We start from the raw sequence: 23124 nt of genomic DNA on the forward strand, positions 1-23124 counted from the left end.
TACCTCTTGCTCACATGTTAAGTTCTGACCTTAGTCCACCTATGCCCAAGTTTCTGGAAAACAGAGATGGTCATGGTATTCTGTGACTAGGGGATGGTTTCAGCCTTTCGAGTGAGGAGGAACTACAACCATCAGCCCTCTGAGTCATGCAGGATGACCAACGTGACTTTGAGCTGATATTATGCAAAACCCTAATTTTATACCCAAATTGCTAGACATCCAAGATTCACCCCAAACAAGTTTGTTGAAAAATCACGTGAACTTTCCCCAAAGAACTTCAAGAAAGCTTTTTATCCAACATGGTGCAACAAAAGGACTGTAACAAAACCACAGTCAGAGGGACTTTTGTTCTTCCTTTTGGTCAGTGCAAAGTGGCCGTGAATTCTGCCATGGATAATACCACGTTGTTAACAGAACAGCAACTAAACAACTTTTTATATATTATTACATATTTCTGGAACACTTCCACTGTAGGTATAGAAACCCAGTGACCAAAACACAGCTGCACTTCAGTTCTGTCCCATTTTAAACACAGCTGCTAGCACCGACATGGTTTTCATCCAGAAGATGAATAATAGGGAAAGAGAGGAAGAATGCAGCCCTGAAAGTTGCAAACATGGGACTGCTTCTGGGGAAAAGCTCTTTTCCACCAGAACAAGCCAGCAGTAGACATAAGCAAACTGAGAGTTGCCTGAGGCATCAGCCTCTTGAAGAGATGCCACTGAGAAGGGGAGTGGAAGTCCCACAGCCTACTTTGTGTATGCTGAGGATCTTCTTTTTCCTCCTCTTTCCCATTTCTGAATACTACTTACATGCCATGGTGTAGGGACTATGCACCATCTATCCCTTCTACTCCAAGGACCAAGCCAGGAGGCTTTGCATTACTTTAGAAATACAAGGACATTTTGTGCCTAGCTGAAAATTAATGTGGCAGAAAGGAAGATGATGAATGACAAAGTTTCCCTGGCAGATGTAGGTTATAAAAAAAGATCATGATGGGGTAAAATAAGTCTAACCAATAGGGTTTGCCAGAAATGCAGTGAAACAGGCTTCCAGTGTAAAACTGACACCATCAAATTCATAAAAGAAAAAAACAAACAAACAAACCAAACCACCCAACACCCTGAATCCTAGCAAGCAAGAAGCAAACTGGGGCACAGTGGGATACTAAGGAAAGTGGAAACACCCACTTTTGTTTGTAAGATTTCTCTCCTTTGTAGCCTGTGGTCTCTGAGGGAAAGGACCCGTCAACGCACTGGCAGAGTGCAGAACTGAAGAGCAGTGCTGTGGGAGTCAGGCAGTTGCACCCGCTGCTGGCAAACTGGGCTGGGGCTCACCGCGCTCCATGGAGCAGGACCATAGCTGCCAAGGCTCCCTCTTTGACCTGATCTGATCTTATCTGCACTTCCAGGTGCCTTTGGAGCCTGATGTTCTCATATTACCACAGGTCTACACCTACTGCTTTAGCCCACAAGAAACTTAGATACATTTGCGTTCATTCTATAGCTTCCTTCTTTAATGTAGGTATGAGCAAAAGAGCATTGCAAGGAGGTGGTAAATGGTGATGTCATTAGCTGCATTTTATTTCTGAAACAGCAAAACTCATCCTTCGAACATGGCCACTCCTTTCTTTTTTTAGCCAAACCTGGACGGAATCCATCTTTCCAAGTCAGAAGGGATATACATGACTGCTAAAATCCCAGGAGCCTCTCCTTAGAAGAGCCACAAGGGTTTGCAAACAAGTCACACAAAACACCCTCTTTATCCATTCCCCCAGGGCTAAGCAAGCTCCTTCAGCAACACTCCCAGTTGCTTCGTGCTCAGATGGTAGCAAGGTCTGGCAGAGGCTTTTAAAAATATATTACAACTAGACCATTCAAGAAAATTCTTGACTTTTTAAATATCATTTTTGTAATATTACATGCTAGGAGAAATTATAGGTTCATTTATGACTAGCAAGTTAAGCAGAGGCTGGAGAAGCAAACTGTCAGCCCATGCTGGAAACAGCCATGGCTGAGCTCTGTGTGTTAAATTGTATGCCAGACACAGAGGTCAGAGGACTGCTCCTGGAAGAGCAACATCTCTCACACAGATGTGCCCCTTCCTCAGCTACTGAAAGCTAATTTCTCCATCATCTCCTGGAAGTCAAATCAGGTATGGCTGAGGGGCTTTCTGGTGAAATACTCTAGTGTGCATGGATGGAGGGGCAGGAACAGGCCAGGCTCCTGCTCCTTGTTTCCCTTGATTAGGAAGACACCTGTGCTGAACCCCAAAAGAGGAGAAAGGAGCCCTGCATAATGTCCTTCTACAGGGTGTCCGGGAGTATTATGCTCTTTCCTAATTCTCCCAAGCAAAAGGCCTATCACCCTTGCTGCTCACACAAGAATGGCTGTATCTGAGCTCAGTTATCTTGCCTTATTGCTTTTGTTCAGGTCCAAGCGCAGCACCATGCCCTGCAGCATTAGGCCTTATGTTGTCCTCTCGGTCACTTTTTCCACCATGCTGTAAGCAACAATATGCTATGAACCAGTGTGAGCATGCAGCTATGCTCATCATCTGTGTGCGCTCTGACTCATAACGTGATTAAAGCACTGTCTGGACAGGGAAGAACTGAATTCAGACTGCTTTGGGTGACTAAAATGAGCCTGATCTGATTATTGCATGATGACTTTTTAGGGTCACTTTATCTCCTGTAGGAGACTTAACCTTCCTATTATTGTTCTGTCTCCTTGTAATCCCACTGCACCACAAGTCCCCTCTGTTCCCTGACCCAGGTGTCTTCCTCTCTTTCGACTGTGCTCAGAATCACCTGCTCCCGTTCCCCACTGTACCACCACCACTTTGCTTCGTAAAGTCTCCTCGAAACCCCAGCATCACTACTGACATGCCACAGGAAGGAAAGCATTTAGTATCTTTGTGCAGAGATACTGGGAAACTAGTAACAATAGCCGTTTGGTAGCTGGCAGCCTCAGGGACTGGCCATGAAGCGGCCAAGCAGAGGGGCAGCAGGAGGGCTGGGGACCATGCTGTGCTCACGCTGCCCCATCTCTGCAGAAACCGCCTCCTGCACTGAGTTTCTGTGTGAACCTCGCTGTCTGCTGAGTGGGGTCAGTGTTCATTTAAAACATGCCTCAGTGCACTGTTGTTTCCCACAGCTCTTCAAGGTTTGCGTTATGATACAGTTGGTGAGTCATGCACAGATTAGTCATGGAGGAGATTTATTCTTGTCTATAGAAAGTCCGGCATGAGTAAGGACAATGTGAGTTTGGCACCAGCTTGTTTCAGTTCTGGCCAGTGCCAAAGGTGAGTTATGTCTCATACCCAGTGCGGCTCAGACTGGGGAGGCAGATAGGGCCACACATCCATTTTAATGCCTTTCTGCTGAGACCAAAACTTCAGCACAGCCAATGCAGAAAGTATAGAATGGCACCAAATCACCCCACAGGTTTCTCTACAGGCCAAGTCCTAAAGAGACTTCCACTGGTTATTAACCTTCACCAGACCCAGCCACCAGTGTGTGAAAGGCTCCAAGCCCTAGTGAATCCTCCAAGTCTCTCACCAAAGTTTACTGGTAAGTTGGAGGTGATCTTGGCTTCATCAAGGCTTGTAGCAAAATGCTCACACAAAGCTAGGGGTTTACTCCACAGTGATCAAATTATGCAGGAATCTAATTTCCCCGTATATCTACCAGTCCAAGAGCACCAACTCTCTAAATCACTCCTGGAAATTTTTTAACTGCAAAAATTGCTTTTTTTCATTTCATAGGGACAACATGATGTCCAGCAATAACAACACATTTTTGACTGGGAAACTGTCTGTCATCCAACTGCCATAATGTTAACTTTCAGCTAATTTTTCTTTGATGAGTTTACACAGTGAGTGTAAAATTGTACCTGCTGACTGTGGCAGTAGTCACAGATCTGCAGGACACTTAGTCAGAACTTGGGCTTCTGAAATGAGAAAATGTTTTCATTCATATTTTAAAATTCCATTCATTAACAGGTGTATATGGTTTGACTTCTTCAAAGTATGCTGCAGACATAGCCTAATAAATCTCCATGACACCTCACTGCATCTCCATTTTATAGATGTGGTGATTCGAATATATCCAAGTGAAATGACTTGCCCAAGGCTAATGAAGGAATCAATGTCAGAGACAGGATTAAAAGTAGAAAAATTCCTGGCCCCCAGTCTCATAACCTAACTGTGATCTGCATTTCACCGTATGAAAACAGGAAACGCATCTATTTTGAATACTGTAAAAAGTAGTTCATAGCAGATGGGCAGCCTGATGTTTTAAAATTGCTTTACTTTGTCATAAAATATCAATAATACACAGGATGTGGTTCTTGTCCAAGAGTATACCAAGGTGTGAGCAGCACAAAATGTGTCACTGGTAGCTTTTAGAGCAGCAGAGGTTGTGCTAAAAGAATAAAAAAGCAGAGTCTTTGAGATGTCTCTCCTGCCCTGTTCCTTAAAACCAATTTCTTCCTGTGTGCTACACAGTTGGTAAAAGCTGCTTTGAAGCTGATGAATACCTGTTCAGTAATGAATCTGTAACAAGACACCTATTGTCACATCTCAGAGGCAGAACAAGAGGTCTGTAATTCCCATTTCTCAAACAAGCGGGTAGAGCCTGCTGACATTTTTTGGTGGGTCTACCCACCTCTTTCTTAGATGCTAACACAGAGCTAGGCAGCATCTTCTCTGTTGCCAAGACATAACAGAAAGACAATGCACCTGTCTGTGTAGAATAATTTAAAAAAAAAAAAAAGAAGGTACACTTGTGTCATTAAATATTGATGAGTAAGATTCATTGACTGAGTTGGAGACAGTAGGATATGGCTTGAAACAAAACCCCATGAGGGCCACACCCCCTAGTATGCCCAGGGCCATCCCTTTAAAGGTAGGACAATTATAATTAATTGAGCAATCTGACAGAAAGCATACATCCATACACTGGAGCAGAAAGTGACACTGTGCACAGAGCCATCCAGGACACTTGAAGGGTTAATACTGGTTCACTAGACCAAGGACAGTAAATTCTGCCTGTGGCTACCACCAGTCTATTGTATTATTATTGCAGGCTTTAGAAACAGCTTTTAATTTTAACCCTTTCCAGCCCTCTCTACTATCTTCTCTTAAAATAATTGGCACTGAATAACACTGTGTGAAATTTTCCTAGTCATACCTTTCAATAATTTCTTTTCACTTTCAGTATTTACAATACTGTACAGGGAAAAAAATACGCAAAGAACCTGGGCATCCTTTACCTATCACTTTTAACTCTTAAAGACCAGAAATGTTGCCACAAAACTAGGCCACTTTCATTTTGTGGTGATCGGTCCCGATTACTTGCTGCAAGGATCATAGAAGAATCCCATCCGCTACTTACTGGAAACTGTACTGTGAGTATTCAGAGTTTTGACAAACACGTAGACTGAATATAGGTAACACTGTACTCCTTTCAGTCTTCCAGATATCTACGTTCATTCACCTAACCACATTTTTAAGATGACGTATTGGGAATTGTTCATGCCCGTAAGAGCTGACAAATCAAACACAAAAGAACCATTGGTTACCTATAATGCAAAAATCTCATTATCGGTAACATTTTCAGCAATATGCTGAGCATATCATCAGCCCATAGGCAGGCTAAAGAGAAACAGCCAGAGGAGAAAGGATTGTATAAAGGAGAGCAGGGGACAGGAGAGGACTGACTCAGTGACCCAGGAGGTCCTTTCCAATCCTATATTTCTATGTTCATATTGAAGCTGATGGGAGACATTTCCACTGATATCAAAGGGCTTTTATGTGGCCCCAGTTTCATTTCTTTTCAATATATAGATGCAAGAGTAATGTCATGCATGATTTTCATGAGACATGCTAATATACAATCAGTTCTGGGAGCAGCAGAATGAACCCAGGTAGATAAATTGTTCATCCCCAAATGCTAAACATGCCAAGATCTGAAAAATATATCTTCTCATATCTAAAGCGCCAATAAGTCCAGCAGTGTCACAATTGGATTTCCAGTCATCATTAGCCATAATCAATTATGCCAAATAAATTGTCCCGTTATCTGCTCACACTTTTTGCAAGCTACAGGGACAAGGTGAACAAATGTTTTTTATCTGGCTCACCGCAAGGCTGGTCTGCATTTCCAGCAAGAGGAAGGGGTGCCCCAGTGTTAGCATCCCAGCATGAAACCTGTAGCTTTATGTGGAAAGTTATTTAATGTATACAGGACATTGCTTGTTAGAGAAATGAGCCACAAAATGCTCTAGAAAGAAGTGTAACAGCCTAATATTGATGTAATATTGATGGTCACAGAAACAGGAATGAGAAGGTAGAACTGGGCAGCTGTATAATTACACTGTGTTTTCTTTTCCTCTGTTGTTTTGGTTTTGGTTGTTTTTTTTCTTTTTTACTGAGCAGGCTGAATGCCTGCTCAGTAGAGTGACTCCAATATGTTATCTAATGGCTTCATCTTTACTTGTGAGATTCCCCATCTGTGGCCAGACTGTGCCACTGCCTCATTCAGCTGAGCAAGAGAGCAACCATTCATTTGCTCACTCAGATCTTAGGAGACAGGTCTTGCTCTAGAGCAACAAAAAATGAGCTGCTCCTTAGTCAGGTCTGAACCTTTGCACTTAAGCCAGCCTTTGATGAAACTTTCCTCTGGATTTCAATGCTGCTTTTTATAGCTGGGCAATCTGCTCATTTTCTCTGGCTCTGTCCCTTTTTTTGTTCTTTACACTGGTATCATTCTGATCTATGTGGTGGCCTCAACATTTCCTCTTGAGCTTTCTGCATCAGCCTTGTTTTCAAAGCCAAATAACTCTAGCAATGATTTCTAATCTGCAGTTTCTGTGGAAGGATAGATGTTCACACAGAATCAGCCCATTTTGCTACTTTTTTCACCTGTAATACAGTAGCTGCTTCTGCCATTTGGATGCTTCTTTACCTCCTTTCCTTTTCCATCTTTTTTCTTCTCATAATTTATCGTAAAACTTTAGGTGATTTATAAACATGGAAAACAGCATCACGTCCAGTTTAGTTCTCCTCAAGCAGAGTCATTTCCTCCTATTGGGTACATGGTACCTCTAATGAGGGTGCTCCATGGAAGGATTTGGCCACCAGAAGCACTGGTACAGCCACTCTGACTCCTCAGGCATGGTGGGTCTTTCTCGTGACCAGGACAGTGAAATGTCACCATACTAGGAGAAAAGAGATGGTCAAGATGCTGAAGATACCCTGACATACATTCAGAGGTCTGAGTGCTTCACGACTGTATCTGGATCTTCATACCACATAGCATACCCAAAAGGTGCACACGCGTACCCTGTGGGTATCATCTCCATAGAAATGATGGGGAAAACACAGAAAAAGAGAAGGGAGAGAGACTGAGGCACATCTTGGTTTCTGTCCATTAAGTAGGAGGAATGCATCTAGGAAGAGCAGACTCAAGAATGGGGAAGCATCACTGATTTATCTCCTCATTGTAAGGCAATGGTAAGATGGTTTCATCAGTTGTCTTCCACTTCATTCAGCTGCCAGCTTCAAGTTTAAGGCCATGGCCTGAAACACAGCCCTTGGGGTCTTGCTATAGCCTCACTGATGACATCTGAATAACCACAGGATTTTCCTGCTGTGATTTCACATCTGACAGTCTAGCAACATAGCAGCTAGTTTTGAGGATAAGGGCTTAGTCCTCGCTCCAAAGCCATGCTCTGCAGACACCTAAGAGTAATCCCAAGTGCCTGGGTGTGCCTCAAAATGAGTGATGCAAGGACAACAGCAAATGCAGCAGACAACTTGTGCATGTTGCAATGTTCAGTATCCAAAGAAGTGCCTTGCATGAGGACCAATGGAGCGTCTGCATGTCTGAAGCCCCTCACATTCCCAAGGTAGCCTGGATCCACAACTGGAGCAGGTCTACTGGAATCACATTGAAGCACAGTTCCCAGGTAGCCTGTATTTGGGTGCCCGTCAGTTCATACAGATCTGCAGAATTGCTTCGGTTGACTTTGTGATTATCTCATCAGTGGTCACATGCCACAGAGGAAAACAGTCATGGCTCACAAGCATCATCTTCTACAAATGGAGTGAGAAGCATGGGAACAGCAAAGCTGAACTGATTTGTTGTGGCAAGATATACCTATGACTGTCATATACAAATTTAGCATGCTCGCTTTTTATTTGATTTTTAGCAGGTCTCTCCACAATAAATATAAGAGCAGAATGCATAAACAAAGCACCTGGCACTTACAGTTTATCTTGGTGACGGAAAATTTGGTTGATGAATTGAAGTTCAAAAAGTGGCAAATGTTCAACATAGGGCTAAATAACCTTTTGTTGCTGGTTTTAATATTTATTTTTTTAGCTCAGCTTCTTTTAGCCTTCAAATTTCTTGTCTTGAAGTTGCTTTGCTCCATCAGCTGCTGAGAGGGGGAAAAAAAGCCTGCCCAATTTGTTCCTTATATATTTTCACTGATTGAGTTTCTTATCACCAGGGCAAGAATTAAATGGAGAACTTTTGCATGTCACATTGCTGCTTGTTTTCTCTTTCACTTCAGTGGGACAGAGCCTGTGAGACAGACCTTCCTGATTGCAAAATGCTAATTTTTAACCTATTACTATTACCAATACTGAAAGAGTGTAAGGGTGCATGCACAGAAGCAGAATGAGGTAGCTCAGAGGAAATACCAGTCAAAGTAGGCTACATTCATAAAGCATAGAAGTAAAAAAAAACCTTTTTACAGAAGGGGAAATTGAGGCACAGAATCTTATGGTGATTTGTGTCCAGGAGCTCATAGGAAGAGTATAACAGGAGAGCAAGTGCAAGCCAGATCCCATGGCTCCTAATCTTGTGCCTTAGCAACAAGACCACTCTTCCTATACAGACAGGCTCAGAGAGAAGAAGGGACAACTGTCTAGTAGGGAATTCCTTGTTGGATTAAGCACTTTGCTTGTTTTCCTCCTCTCACCCCTTTCCTCCTTCAAAGCAAGGAGGATGAGGAGGGGGGCAAACGGTGAAACAGTGCCCAACCCCCCCACTCTTCAAGCACACTCCACAGCCAGCAGGGTCTCGGGGCTCCCCAGCAACCCCCGAATGCCTGCGCCCCTCAGCCAGGGAGGAGGGATATGATTTGTAATTGCAATATTTTCATTACCGTCTCTTAGTTCTTTGCACACTAATGTCAAGAGCTTTGTCTTTGTAGTGTTATTGGCATTTTTCATCATATTCATGAAGTGTGGGTCAATTTTCTTCAAAAGGCTCACTTCGCCAACTTGCCACAAAGACAGACAGTAATAAATTCTACTAGTGCACAGCGAAGGCTTCGTAGCTGCAAGCAACAATAAAAAGCAATGAGCTGGGTGTCACTAAGTAACTCCAGTTTACACTGCATTTTCTTCTTTTATTGAAAACTCAGAATATGAATTTATTAATGAATACACAGGCCTACTTTGAAGGGTTGGGGGGGGGGGAGGGGGTCCGAGTCAATTTATTTGGTATTCACACAGTGTGTGCCTACATTGTATTGTTTCATCATTTTATGGCCAGGCACAGCTTGTTAGGCTGTGGCCCTCCAGAAAAAAGCAGGCTCATATAGCAACACCTTGACGTAGATGTACAGCTGCTTTCACTGTGGCTGTCTCACCTTTAGCCCCGTCTGTCTACTGCCGGCTTTCATTTTCCGCATTCATACATCAATAAGCTTTGCATGCTGACACCTAATTTTGCAGGCTACTTTGGTTATGGAGGCCATGTTTTGCATATCACTACCCACCCCCTTCTGACATCTACTGCCTTTAAAGAGGGAGAGAATAGAGAGAGCACGAAAGAGGGATTCTTTTCTTCTCAGCCTAATCAGAGATTTCTTTATATTTGTCAAAAGCAGATCTGCCAAATCAACTTTAATTGATTCTTCCACAGTTCTCGTGTATGATTTTTGAAGGACTGGGCTTGTGTTCCAAGACATAGTGTTGTGTTTCAAACAAATATGAGGTTTCTACAGCAAATCAAATTTGGATGCCAATTAGTTAGCATTTTCCATTCCAATTAAATTTGAGACCTTTCTGATTTTGAAAGACTTCTGTGTCTATGCATCCATGTATGCATGTATGTATGTGCACCTATCTTTATATTTTATAGACACAGAAAGATATATACATATAAAATATTTAATGTGCCCTTGGTGGTCTAATAAGCAGGGAGGGGTTATAGCTACCCATGTAAATATACATTTTGGAGGATATTTTTTTTTTACCTTGTTTATTTCACAAGGGCTTACCAGCCCATTCTAACCTGTTATGTGACACCACAAAGGTTTTTACTTCTCAGTCAGGTGGCTAATGTCATTATATCGTTGACAACTCATAAAATGTTATAATCTAATAGGGCTTTCCCTCCCCACATACACATAGTGAAAGCTCATTGTGGCAAAGAAAGGATTAGGGGCAAAAAGCAAGATTAATGGTTAAAAAAATGGAAGCAGGCTGAGTCCACATAGAATACTGTATCTTAAAAACAAATACAATTTGTATATTAAAATGTGTCTTGATCTTACTAGATTTACTCTAAATAAAGCCACTGTACAATACAGGGCATTTCCTACTGGATAGTGCATATTTCAGCAAAGTCTACATATTTGTTTTGAATCAATCTTTAAATAAATTCCTCCTTTTCTGACTAAAAATCAGTTTTTAGGTAGACTTGTACTACAGAGACTAAGACTGAGTCCTACTACAATGATGGGAAGGAAACAAAAGCTTGCTTAGATTAGCTAGAACTATCATGTATGAGCATAGTCAATCATAAAACGGTCATAGACAATATCCACACTGCAGAGAAGAAACCTTCCTGGCACCCATGAACCCGATTGCCACACAAGGTGCAAAACACCTGCCAATAAGTTTTTTCTTCTTGGGGCCCCAAAAGGACAGACCTCAGGACAGACAGACAACCCAGCTCCAGCCGACGTCAGGAGCAGGCAAAGCCATTTCCATTGTCTTCCAAGGACTCAAAACCACCATGGTGAGGAATTCACCCTCAGCAAAACTCAGGTGGAAACAAGCATACACCTGTGTTTCTTTGGAAAAGAGATAAATTAGTTTCTTCCTTTTATAAAACATAAATAAAGAAACAAAGACTTGAGCTTGAAAAGGTGAGAAAATCCAGGCACACTTCGCCAGCAGGGAAAAGCAATAATCTTCAGGTAGTTTGGCATTAGTACACCATGTTTTGTATTCTGTCCTACTCTGTGCAACTACGAGCCTACGTGACCAAAAGCAGTAAAATGAGAAATTATGATGGCTATTGAACACCATTCACATATTCACAGTGTCACATCCGATGTCAATTAGCGTGCGTGTTTACATAATTGTTATACAAGGGGAAAATCTACAGTGTTAAACAGCCCTCAGATTCACATTTCTGGACGGGCTTTGTTTTGTGGAGTGTTTAGTGTACATAAAATGAAATCCATGGGAAATCTGTCTGGCACGAGATCTTTGATGGATTTGTGTCCGGAGAGTTTTTATATGCAGTCAAAAATGTGTGGTTTAGATTAAATTTTTCAAGCCAGCTTCTCTTTATACTTGGGTAAAAAGCCTTTTAGGTGAAAAATCTGAAGATTTTCTGATAGCTTTAGATTTTGATTTGACTGAATGGATAGGTTAAGGAGGAAATGTCAAAGAAGTACACATTTTGCAATTCTCTAAACAAAACCATCTCAAACCTTTCATATGAAATCTCTTGGAGTTTCATATTCTTTAATTGTTGGCTTGCATAAAAAAAGGGTCCAACACTGAAATGAAACTGAAAGCAACGTTGATCATCAAGCTGCCCTGTGAAAGTTTTTTTTTTTACCTTTTTTTAATCAGAATAAGTCTAACATTTCATTTTTGGTTCAGCTGATGATTAATTTTTCTTCTACATTTCAGAATCTGCAATAACCCACCAAATCCTTTACTTATCTCCCATTGTGCTAACTTCCACAGAAAATGTAGCCCTTCAACTACAAAATGATAGAGGAAATCAGACAACACACAATAAAGTCTATAAAATTATGAACGGTATAAGGAAAGCAAATAGAAAAGAATTAGTCGTTATTTCTCACAGCATAAGAACTAGGGTGCACTCAGTTATGAGGCAGTGAGTTTAAAATAGCCCATAAGAAACACTTTTACAAAGAATAACTAGATTATGCAACTTACTGCCCAACATGTTGCAGAGGCCAGGAATATAAATGATTTTGGAACACAACTGGACAAATTCAGAGTAGAGGTCTACAGAGGACTGCCAAGCACCATGATCCGTCACAGCCTCTGGTTTGGGATGTCCCTGACACACTATCTGGCCAGGGCTAGGAATGGGAGAAGTCCCTCTCCATCCACACCCATCCTGACCACACCACGGTGATGCAGAGTTGTGCTGGGACTGTAACATCACCTTTGCAAAGGGAGGATGTCCGTTTTGCAATATTGCAGGCAGTTGTGGGTTGCTCATGGGATCTCCTTCCCTGGCTGGGTCTCGTTGGAGATGCTAAGGAAATAGGCTGAGGATGGCTCCCAGTCAGAGCAGTACCTCCAAACCCCTAAGGCAATCACTCCTCTGCCAATAGCACGCTAAGCCCTTGATCCAGACCACACACGCAGCAAAAACAATAGCACTGATGAGCGATTATGTTTCTTTGTCTGTAAAGTACTCATACTAAGGTGCACACGTGGTATGTGGTATGCAACGGTGCTTATATTAAGGACTTTATGTATTTTTCACTTAGGGGTATTTAATCGTAGTGTAAGTAGAAAAAGAGAAAATATAAAAGAGGGCCACAGGCTGGTTTGCCAATGGTGGCAAGAAGTGCCATGTTCAGCCGTAGGAACAGGTACGGAAGAACAAGATGGGCACATAAACGTGGCTGAAATGAGCTGTCTTTAACTGTTGGCAAAGACCAGAGCAGTTTTCAACCATTTCTTGATTTATAGACCCTTGCATTTCCGAGGGAGAGGTGATCACCTGTAACGGTGAATTAAAGCCTCCTGGCAATAGGCTTTTTTCGGTTGCCTTCCAGGCACCCTGTAGAAGAAAGGTGGCTCAGAGATCCTCTGGGACATGTGGCCCAGCTGGAAATCTACTGGCACAGGAATGAGCAAAGGAACAGGGATAGGGTTTAAATCCTGAGTTTGGGGTTTAGTTTTGCCATCCCATCTTTCCATTTCCTGTCCAACTGTGGTAAAAGAGTAATTTTTTTAAAGCCCTCATTTTCCCTCACACTTTTAAGGCTAGAAAGGGCCCTAAGATCATCTGTTCTGACCTTTTACGTCTAGATGCCATCACACTTCCTCCAGTTTATGAGTACCTCCATAAAATAATAGCCCCTATTAATTTCAAACACCACTGAGGGAAATAAACCTGCTCCTGTCAGAAAAGGATTTCTCCGAGGTTCACCATTTGCCACCACTCACACTCTCATCATTCACATCCTTTCTAATTAGTATACTATTTTCCCTCTCTATATCCATGAACGTGTTGCTAAAATACTGGGTATAGGAGTTTAAATTACAATGGCATCCCATTTTTGTCACACTTTCCATAGCAAAAAGGATCCCCAATGCAAAGACTTGGATAGCCTAACCAGACAAGGAAAAAAAAAAACACAAAAGAAAGGGAGAAATCGCTGCTCTCCCTAGCTCACATAAGCCCAAAGAAATTAAACAATTGGTCAAAAGTCACCCCAAGTTGGTGGCAGAGAAGGAGCTGAAATCTACTTTCTCAAGTCAAATCCAGAATTTTAATCACCAGAACACCCTTCCTCTCCCTTCATTGCTTTCATTTATCATTTCAGGCTAGGCAGACTACATTGAAATGATGGCTTTGTGAAGCATAGAAACACAGTTTTACGGGCAATAAACAATAAATATGAACCTGAGAGACATCTCCAGGAAGCTTCCTACCAAAAAAGATTCCCTTTTCCCTTTTTTTTTTTTTTTCCCCCAGAAGATGGCAAAAACATTCCCTTCCCCTCCTGCCTGCACCTCTTTGCTGGGCTCAGCCTGCTGCCAGCCATGCCACCCCGGCTGCGCCAGCTCCCCTGCATGGCACATTGGCTGCAGGATGGCAGAGAGCACTCCTTCTCCCTGCCAAGATGACAAAGTCCTGGCTGGCTCAGCCATCGCCTCTGCCAGTGTACCAGAGAATCGGTTGTGCGATTTCATTTAAGCGCTGCTAACTAATTATTAACTGTAGGCTCAGCATTCAGGGTGTAGACAATGGGATCAGCCAGGCACCGCTCCACGGGCAGGGGGGCACTGCAGTCAGCACGGGTTTCTTTTTAATTATTGTGCAGTGGAATCAGTCCTGAAGAAACAAACTGAAAAGTATACAAAATTCTAATTAATAACCATAACAGCTTATTTTTTTTAGCATTTCTCTGAGTTCCCGCCCACAGGACCCCAACTGTCCTTTCAGCTGTAACACCAAAACCTGCATGCACTCTAGAAAATGAGATAAATTATTTTGTTTTACAGGACTGCTCCACAACAATTAATTATGCGGAGCTGAGCCCCAAACCCATCTCTGGATCCAGACTTCTATGCCTACAAACTTTGACGACGATGGATGGGCTTATTTTATGGCATGCCTGGGCAAGATGTACACCTCCCCACAGGTTGGAAGGACTCTGTTTGGGACTGTGGTCCAAACTTTAAACTTTCAGGTCTTTGCTTGGTACTGTACTCTGCTTTGTGTAAAGGCTGAACTCCTATGGTATCTGCATTACCTCCTCTCCTGAGGTACTTGTGCAGGGAAGGGTTAACTTTATGTCCTCTGGCATTCATGTCTCACTGGCTCAGTTACTTTTGAAGTGCCAGACTACACACTGGATCAGGTTTGCTGTGAAAGTGGCCCCATGCTCATGCAGAAATTAGGTGCATCTTAGCAATGCTTAGGATGATTTTCCAAGATGTTTCCTCATTTCTAGCAGCCCACTAATTAAGACATTTCCATCTCAGAGAGACATCAAGTGACAATTTTGTCCATAACAGTAGGCAAAGAAAATGAAAATAAAAACCAGGGTCTTTTGAAAAAAGTGCTTCGTCCTGAAAAACCTTTGCTCCATGCGAGAGAATCCATGAGCATGATCTCTATCAGAGACACACCACGGGCAGGAGCTGGAGGGTCCCTTCTCATAGTTTTTCCAGCAGTGGAAACACACAATTTGCCTTAGGAACAGGGGACAGTATCCCACTGGCCCCACCTGAGAGGTTCAGTGTTAAGGAACTGGCAATCCCACCATGGGCTGACCAGCACCCTGGGGAGGCAGCAGCTTCTCCCTAACACATAGCATGTGAGCAGGAGCTATCATGACCAGGGATATGGAAAATCATGTGCGTTAGCAGGTCAAGGATTGGAGAAAATGGGCTGCTGTATCTCACAGAGCAGGCGAATGTCAGGGTCTGAAGGTGAACTCAGCCCTTTGGTGGGGGAGCCTGGTGCTGCATCTGCAAGGAAGCCTTTCCTGCAAATGGAGACATCAGAAGATGACATTCCCCAGGGACTGGCAAAATGTTATATGAATCACACCTGACTCCACTCAGGAAATATCTCTCTCAGGTCTGAGCAGAATTCTATACCAAAGACTTTTATTTTCTTTCCACTTTCAGTACCTTAGTAGTGCTTTGTCACTAAGGAGTTATTAAAAAGAAGGAAGATACAGTCTTATACCTGAGTAATATTTCTTCCCCAATACTGCTCAATTTACCCATGCAATAACCCCTCCTCTTCTTCCTCAAGCCTTCCAGTTTCTAGTCTTGTCACATTTCAATCCAGTTCCCACTACTGCTAACACTCCATTTGGTCCCGTGCAGATCAGCGTGCAGCAGGACCCCCAGTTCACACAGGCTCCCTTCCCACATCTCTCCCACGGCTGCAGCGGGAGGAGGAAAAAGTCCTTTAAATGATGGTAGGAAGTATTGATTCCTTTTCAGGCTACACCACGCTCTTACAGTTGCGATTTCTCACATCTATCCGTGGCAAGGCATTGTGGGATATTGTGTTTGACTCTCAAGGAACTGCGTTGCTAGGACGACGTTTATTATGATACATAATGTGAATAAAGGATGAAACTGTACACAGCGTGCTGATTTGCTATAACTGTCATCTGTGATGATAGTCTCTAGTTTATACCTCAAATGAATTTTGCATGGATGGTACCGATGCTACCAAGTACTGCAGAGGTGTATTTTACAAAGCTGCCTGGGCCTGGCATGAAGATCATGCCACTTTAAACAGTGAATCTGTTATTGTGATGTTTGTAAGAGGAGAACAAGTAGGAAAGTCACTTTCAAGTGCAGCTCAGTGCTCTTTTAATGAGGAATGGGGTCTTCTTCAGAGTCAGCCAACTACTGAGGAGGAGCTGACACCCTTAGTAGTCAACATCCTCAAAACAGCTGACAGCTCTAGATAAATCAGTTTGTGTACTTCCTCCCCTTCTCATATCACCTGCAGTGACAGGAAAGCACTAATTTCCTTTGAGAGGGAGAGAGATGGATGCACGCTTGCATCCTGGGCATGTTGATCCTTCAGTGTAAAATTAACAAAAACAGAGGCCAGGGAGAACTGGGAATAGGCACAGCACTTTGTCAAGAGGAAGGGTTTGCCGTAGCACAGTCCTGTATTCATCATATGGTAATTTACAAATATGCATAAGGCAGAGTCACATTGCATTGGCCCCTGGAAGAAGAAGCTATGACAAACACAATGCATTTAGTGAACCAACTGCCCAGATCACAGCTATAATTCTCCCCCATGCAGCACAGGACTTCATGCCAAGGGGGCTGGTGTGTGGCACATGGCATCAGTCATGTGCACAAGTGGCTCTTGGGCATATGGCTTGATCCTCACTCAGACACAGCCCGGCTCTAGATGTACAGCCACCTGGGAGGGAGTTCTCTGACACTACCACCCTTGAATGGGACTGCACGGGCAAGAGCAAAAGCAATTTCCAGACACTGAAAGGCTGCAACTGCAGATTATAGTCCCAATCCCACACCTGAACAAACACATATCTGAGACCTGCAGCACCTTTTGGGCTGATCAGGAGGCACTCACTTGTTTATCAGTTGCTTGCTGCAATCGATAGGGAGTTAAGCACTGCCTGTACCCTCTTGCACAGACAATACTCACCGCACAGTTCCTGAATCCATTACTCTGGAGTTGTCACACGGCTAAATGATGTTATAAAAATTAGATACTGCAGGCTGTTGAAAGCATTGCATGCTCATTGAAAAGAAACCCACAAAAAAATCCTCCAGATAAAACTATCAAGAAATTTCTCCCTAGTAGGCAGTGTAGCTCAAAACTTTCCCCTGGGCCCAGAAACCGCCTGGATTAGAAACCTCATGCAGCAGTTTCAGCAGGGTTGGTTGCCGTTCGTTTTGTGTCATTACTTCTGAGAGTTGCCTCATCCCACTGTCCTCACTAAGATGCCATGCTTCCAGAGACAGGCTCTGACATGAGGCAAGCTGAAACAAGGCAGAAATGAAAGAAAGACACCCAACCTGTCCAAATAGGAAAGTGAACCTCTTGCTGTGACCCTGTTTCAGGGAGGATCTTGCCCAAAAACCAGACTCGCACTGTGCAGGGCTGAAGAGAGGCTATCTCCCCTGCCTGTGCTTAATGCACACTGTATTTCAGTGGCATTTAAGAGTCCCTCTTCTGCATCAGGATGTTTTAATGACAGAAAAAAATAAGAAGGGAAAAACAAAACAAAACAAAAAAAAAAAAAAAAAACAAAAAAAAAACAAACAAACCACTCTCTACAGATATAGATGAGAATCAGAGTTTTACAGGTCTCTCAACTTCTCCCTTCCTAAACTGACAGTAACCGCAGTTACATGATGCATCAGGTTACGATAGTTAAATCACTGATGATTTCATCATTTATATAATGGGATACAATTGTCATGATTAGATGAGACAAGTCACAGCAATGACGTGTCACAGCAAAAATGTCTAAAAGGAGGTATTCGCCTGACAACCACTTAAAAACACTTAGAAATTTACATTTAAAAATAAATATGAATAACTATATATGCAAACATAAAACTATAAATATATCTATACATGCATCCATGTGTGCACACACATATGTATAATCACATACACATGCTCCTGTGGTTTTCCAGCTAAACTACTGCCATGTGTTGTACATTATCCCAGGGCACTGAGCAGAAAGGCCAAAACCCACCTCTGGGGGCAGGGGATTTTAAAACCAATTTCTCCTGGACCAGACCAGAAGCCCAGAAAGCTGCTCCATGCATGGGCCTCTGTGCCCACAGTGAACTCCAGCCTTGTCCAGGCATAGGAAAGTTCAGCAGCACAGAGCCCCACAAAACAAACAAGGACATTTTGAGGGGGAGCAAGTCAGGACCTGTGTTTTGCTTAACTTCTCATGAAAACTTTCTCATGAAAACTCTTGGGAATTTTCACCCTTTCCAAACCCCCAAGGGTGCACAGCATGTGCGAGATGCTGCCCCCGCGCAGCCAAGTTGCTCTGCAAGTGGCAATACCTGCTTGGGTGATGCAGAATTGCACACCTCTGAGCAGAAGCACTCACTTTCATACTAGGCTGGGTTGCTTCTTTCTTGCACCATTGAGTATTTCAGGGAAAAGCTCTTTTGTGTGTAAATAACTATTAGGTGTTATATTTTTTAAAGCAAAGAAAATTCATAAAATAAAGCAGACAGAATTCATTTCTATGAAAAATAGAGGGATTAAACATAGCCAATAAATTACAATAAACTGTCCACTGTGAACAATGCCACCAGATGACCATAATGGAGATCCACTGCTCTTGTGCTTTTATTAAAAGAACAAAGAACTGCAATTAAATGTAAAATCCGGTAATATGTCATCGTACCTTAAGCATCCTTTTCTCATTCATTGAACACTGTCCTCTGATTTAATTGAAGCCTCTGGTCCCTTTGAGACAGGAATAGTCCTTACTCTAGGCCAAGTTTAGCATTTCATTATTTAGTAATCTGAGATGGAGTCATGCTATTGACTCTCAAGCAATCCTCTTTGCTTCTTATAACAAAAAGGATGCCCACAGAAATAATTGATACCACATTCTACTCTCTAGTAAATCGTCCCTTAGTGGATTGTGAAAAGAGGTTTTTGATTTAGACTTAAGAATAACAAAAGTTGGGTATATTTTTCACTGATGACCCCCAAATGACATGTCCATAACCCCTTTCACAGCAGGAATGTTGGCCTAAAGGCATTTTAGCAGCTAAAATGAGTGACTAGAGGCTTTCCAGGTTTTGTTATATATATTCAGTATATAAGTGATGCTTTCCTACAGGAAAGTCATTTTTTTCTACAGAACAACTCACTGTAGACCTGACTGGGACAAGAGCTGACACTCTCCTCTCTGGTATCAGGCAGCCATCAGTGCTTAGCACCTCATAAAGGCAATCAGCAACTTGCAGATTCATTACAGCTTTGCTGAAGCCCTGTGGAGTGTTTTCTTTGTTACACCAAACAACCCAGGCAAGTCAGGCACCGGATCCTGGTCTGAGGACCCCATGTCCCCCACGTTAACCAGTTTCCCAGCTCCGAAACACCCTTGTCTTGGGGGAGCCTCTGTTATGTTCTGGCCTTTGGGATTTTCTTCCCTCTCTGCAGATTGCCCATGAAGGGGTTGTGCTGTAGCTGCAGCCCCAGCTCCTCGGCTGGCTGCCCAAGGCTCACTGAAACTGCCCACACAGAAACTCCCCTGGTGCCAGTGATGCTGTACGCACTGCGCCGTCACTCCTCTGCCACCTCCCCATCTTGCACAGAAACAGCCTTGCAGCCACCAGCTCACACTGTAAGAGAGCCACAGCCGGACACATCCCACATACCCTTCCCACTTCCCTTCATGCAGAACGCTGCAGAGGGATGTCCTAAGCCACCTTCTCTCCCCAAGGGCTCCCAGCAGACTAAGGAGTACCAGAGGGCTGAGCCTACTCGCCTTATCCATTGGGATCATCACACTACGCTCATACAACTGCACAGGACTCATGCTATTGACTCTCAAGAGATTCTCTTTGCTTCCTATAAAAAAAAGGATGTCCACAGAAATCCTGGCCTGCCTTTTGCCTATTTGCAGGGGCACCACAGCATCCCCCCCACCCTACCTTCCCGCTCCCTCCAGCACTCTGTGGTCCTAGAAGGACTTAGTGCATAGACCACACTGCCAACCAGCTCTTCACAATCATCAAAATGTACTCCTTAACTTGCACAAACCGTTACAGTGCTGGTGCATCTGGGCCAGTGTGCTGTACCCACAAAAAGGCACCTGTCTGTCTGTCCTGAAGTTAAAAGCATTGTGCTTAGCACAAGCGTGCTGGGAGCAGTTTGTGCTGCAGCACAGCAGGCACCGCCAATTGTGCAGTAAATGTACTAAATCTGCAGAATTGGTGAAATGACTCACTTATTTCAGGAGAGGGAGTTTAACAGGCAGAGGCCACGTGTCAGTTTGTAGGATGGCTTTAACATCCAAGAGGGTAAACTCCACTAATTCCAGCTGCTGAACAGAACGTGTAAAAGAGAACTGGGCATAGTTTATAAGAGGTGATTTGTTATGGACTCATTGCTGTGCATATTAAATGACCAGTGCTAATAATGAATGCAGGCACATGAAGTCAGTGATCCTGCACACTGATGGGAAGCTTGCCCTGTCCACTCACTCGGGTTCAACTCACTGGTCCAGGCCTTGGGAAAAACTAAAGCTGGTTAACACAGGAGTTGTCTAGACATAGGGGCGCATCCAGGATTAGGATACCAGCTCTCCCACAAGGCAATCCCGTGCACAACAAAAGTCAAACAGAAAAGATTACACTGACACCTCCTTGCTTTCGTGCTCTGGAACCTCTCATGCCCTGGAGTACCAAAAAGAGGGAATTTTCACTCACTTTGGAAGACCAATATCCAATGGTCAAAAGTGGCTGTTTCCTCTTGAAATCTGCACCCCTGTTCCCAGGCAATGCAAGCACAAAGCTGAGCTGGGGAGACCAAGTTCCCCTCAATAAACTCAGACAGTTCCCATTATTATTAATGGGAATTACACGGGTGTGTTGGGAAATAGACCCCTCGCAGGGCTGCATATCTCATAGCCCTGATCTACATCCATAAGTCCGCACTCAAACTCATCTTATATATAAATAAGGCTGTAATTTATTTGGCATGTTAAATATTTCAAATTAAAAAGTGTCAGGGTCAGAGCCAAAACAATACATTATATGGGATAAGATTTTAATTCAGCTGATCCTGGGAGAGACATCGGGAAGGAGAAGAAATCCATGCCGATTATTTTGCATTTTGGGAGTTATTTAACTGTAGGACCAACCCATACCAGGGCACTTTATAGGGAGTTTTGTTTTGTTTGTTTGCTTCTCTTCTCCCAGTTCTCAAATTATCTCCAGGTCCTTAGATCCATTAGACTAATTAATATTAAGAACATATGCATATGCAAATTAGGCCATGGTGCCCATATATTTCACTTTACATGACAGCTTGAAGTGTAGTTGTGTGAGTCAATCAAATGCCATAAATTTGCTATGCACAAGAGATCATTAATATTAATTGGGGCACGGGCACTGTGCAATAGCCCATGCCACCATTAGAAATGGACCCCTCACTTTAATTGTTTACCAAATTCTTTCTTTATTTTTTTTTTAAATCAATGTCAATGGCCTGATTAAAATATGTATTTTTTTTCCCAGGTAGTCTTCAGAACAGCATCAGAATTGTATTAAAAAATACAGAGCAGACCTTTTCTAAGACAGATGGCACACAATGAGGTTAAAAAAAGTATCTTGAGATCCAACCAGCAAGAACAAAAAAAAAAATTGCTTGCATTGTTGTTTTCATTATCTTGCTTCTGTCATTTCATGAGCTTTGTATCTTGCAAGGAAAGAAAGAAGGGAGAAAAACTGTGAAATTAATCTTTTGTGCATGGCCTGATAAAGAAGAGACATGCTCAGACAAAAGATAGACTGAGAGAAGGTACCGTGATTGATGACTAAAGTAAAGGTGTCAGAAGAGTATTATGTAAATTACTGGAGGCACAGACCATTTCAGAGAGAATGAGAGGGAGAGGGGAAGCCAGGGAGAGAGAGAAAAAAAGGACTGCAGAGTCGATGTCACCAAGACACTGGTCCCCAAGCACCAATTTCTTGCCATCTTTCATCTGCTCAGACAAGCTCACCTCACTTTCTATTTGGTTTGCACAACGTAACAAAGGAGGAAAAAACTGTCAACATTAGCATAAATACAGCCCAAAAGCAGGGTTTGAGCACACAGCGTCTGAAGTGAAACAGTGAGACGAGAACTTTAGGGCAGCCTCGGTGCTTGTACGCGTGCCTGTGCAAGGCGACATCTCAGAGCTGATTTGCTCTGTATTTTGTACCAGAATTGGGATTCAGATAGACAGGACCAGGGTCTTTCTCTGTGTTTAACATCCAGCTTGATACCTCTCTGCCTTCGCATGCACCTGCAGCCACGCATGTTCATCCGATACACACAGTCCTGCCGGCGGCCACTTCCAGGACAGCCCGGACCTGCCTCTTTTGCTCTTCTGCCAGTGCAGATTTTTAATAGAATTTATGTCCATGCCCACACACTGGTCAGAAGGAGAAGGGATAGACAGAGAGCTCACACCTACCAAACTCTACCTAGAAAACCTTTTTTTGCTGCTGACACAAGTACACACAACAGCTCCCAGCCACGCTGGCACTGAGTCCCCAGAACACCTCGCCTCTGCTGCTCACATCCCCTCTGCACATCAAGAAGCGTGGCTGAGCAGAGTTTGTGCCTGCCACAAACTTCCAGAAGGATTCAATGAAAGCACAGTCCAAACCAATTTATACTGAGCAAAAATATGTTTGCTCTCCCATTCCTCGTCCTTCTGGCACAGAACTGCCCCTGTTTTTCGCATCCCACGACGATGACGTAGTTAATAGCAGGGAGAGTAAAAAAAACATTTTTGTATTTTTACCTTTCTGAAAAAAATCCAAGAGAAAATGCAACAGGCTTTCAGGAATTTTTTCCTTTGTTGCTGACTGTATGATTAA

At 43.1% G+C, this 23124-nt stretch overlaps 1 protein-coding gene across 5 annotated transcripts in view; it reads right to left on the bottom strand.

The window, feature by feature from the left end:
- The window catches only part of LOC308071871 (uncharacterized protein), a 358228-nt gene that overhangs the window by 185862 nt on the left and 149242 nt on the right, over positions 1 to 23124 (bottom strand). The window contains exon 1 of one of the 5 annotated variants that reach the window (XM_080407934.1): positions 4 to 17768. The exons of the other annotated variants lie outside the window; for them this stretch is intronic. The gene's annotated coding sequence lies outside the window, so the exon portion shown is untranslated. Of the gene's footprint in view, positions 1 to 3; positions 17769 to 23124 lie in introns of those variants that run through there. 5 annotated transcript variants of the gene reach the window in all.

This window comes from Falco punctatus, assembly GCF_963210335.1.
Source record: "Falco punctatus genome assembly, chromosome: 12".
Lineage (NCBI taxonomy): Eukaryota > Metazoa > Chordata > Aves > Falconiformes > Falconidae > Falco > Falco punctatus.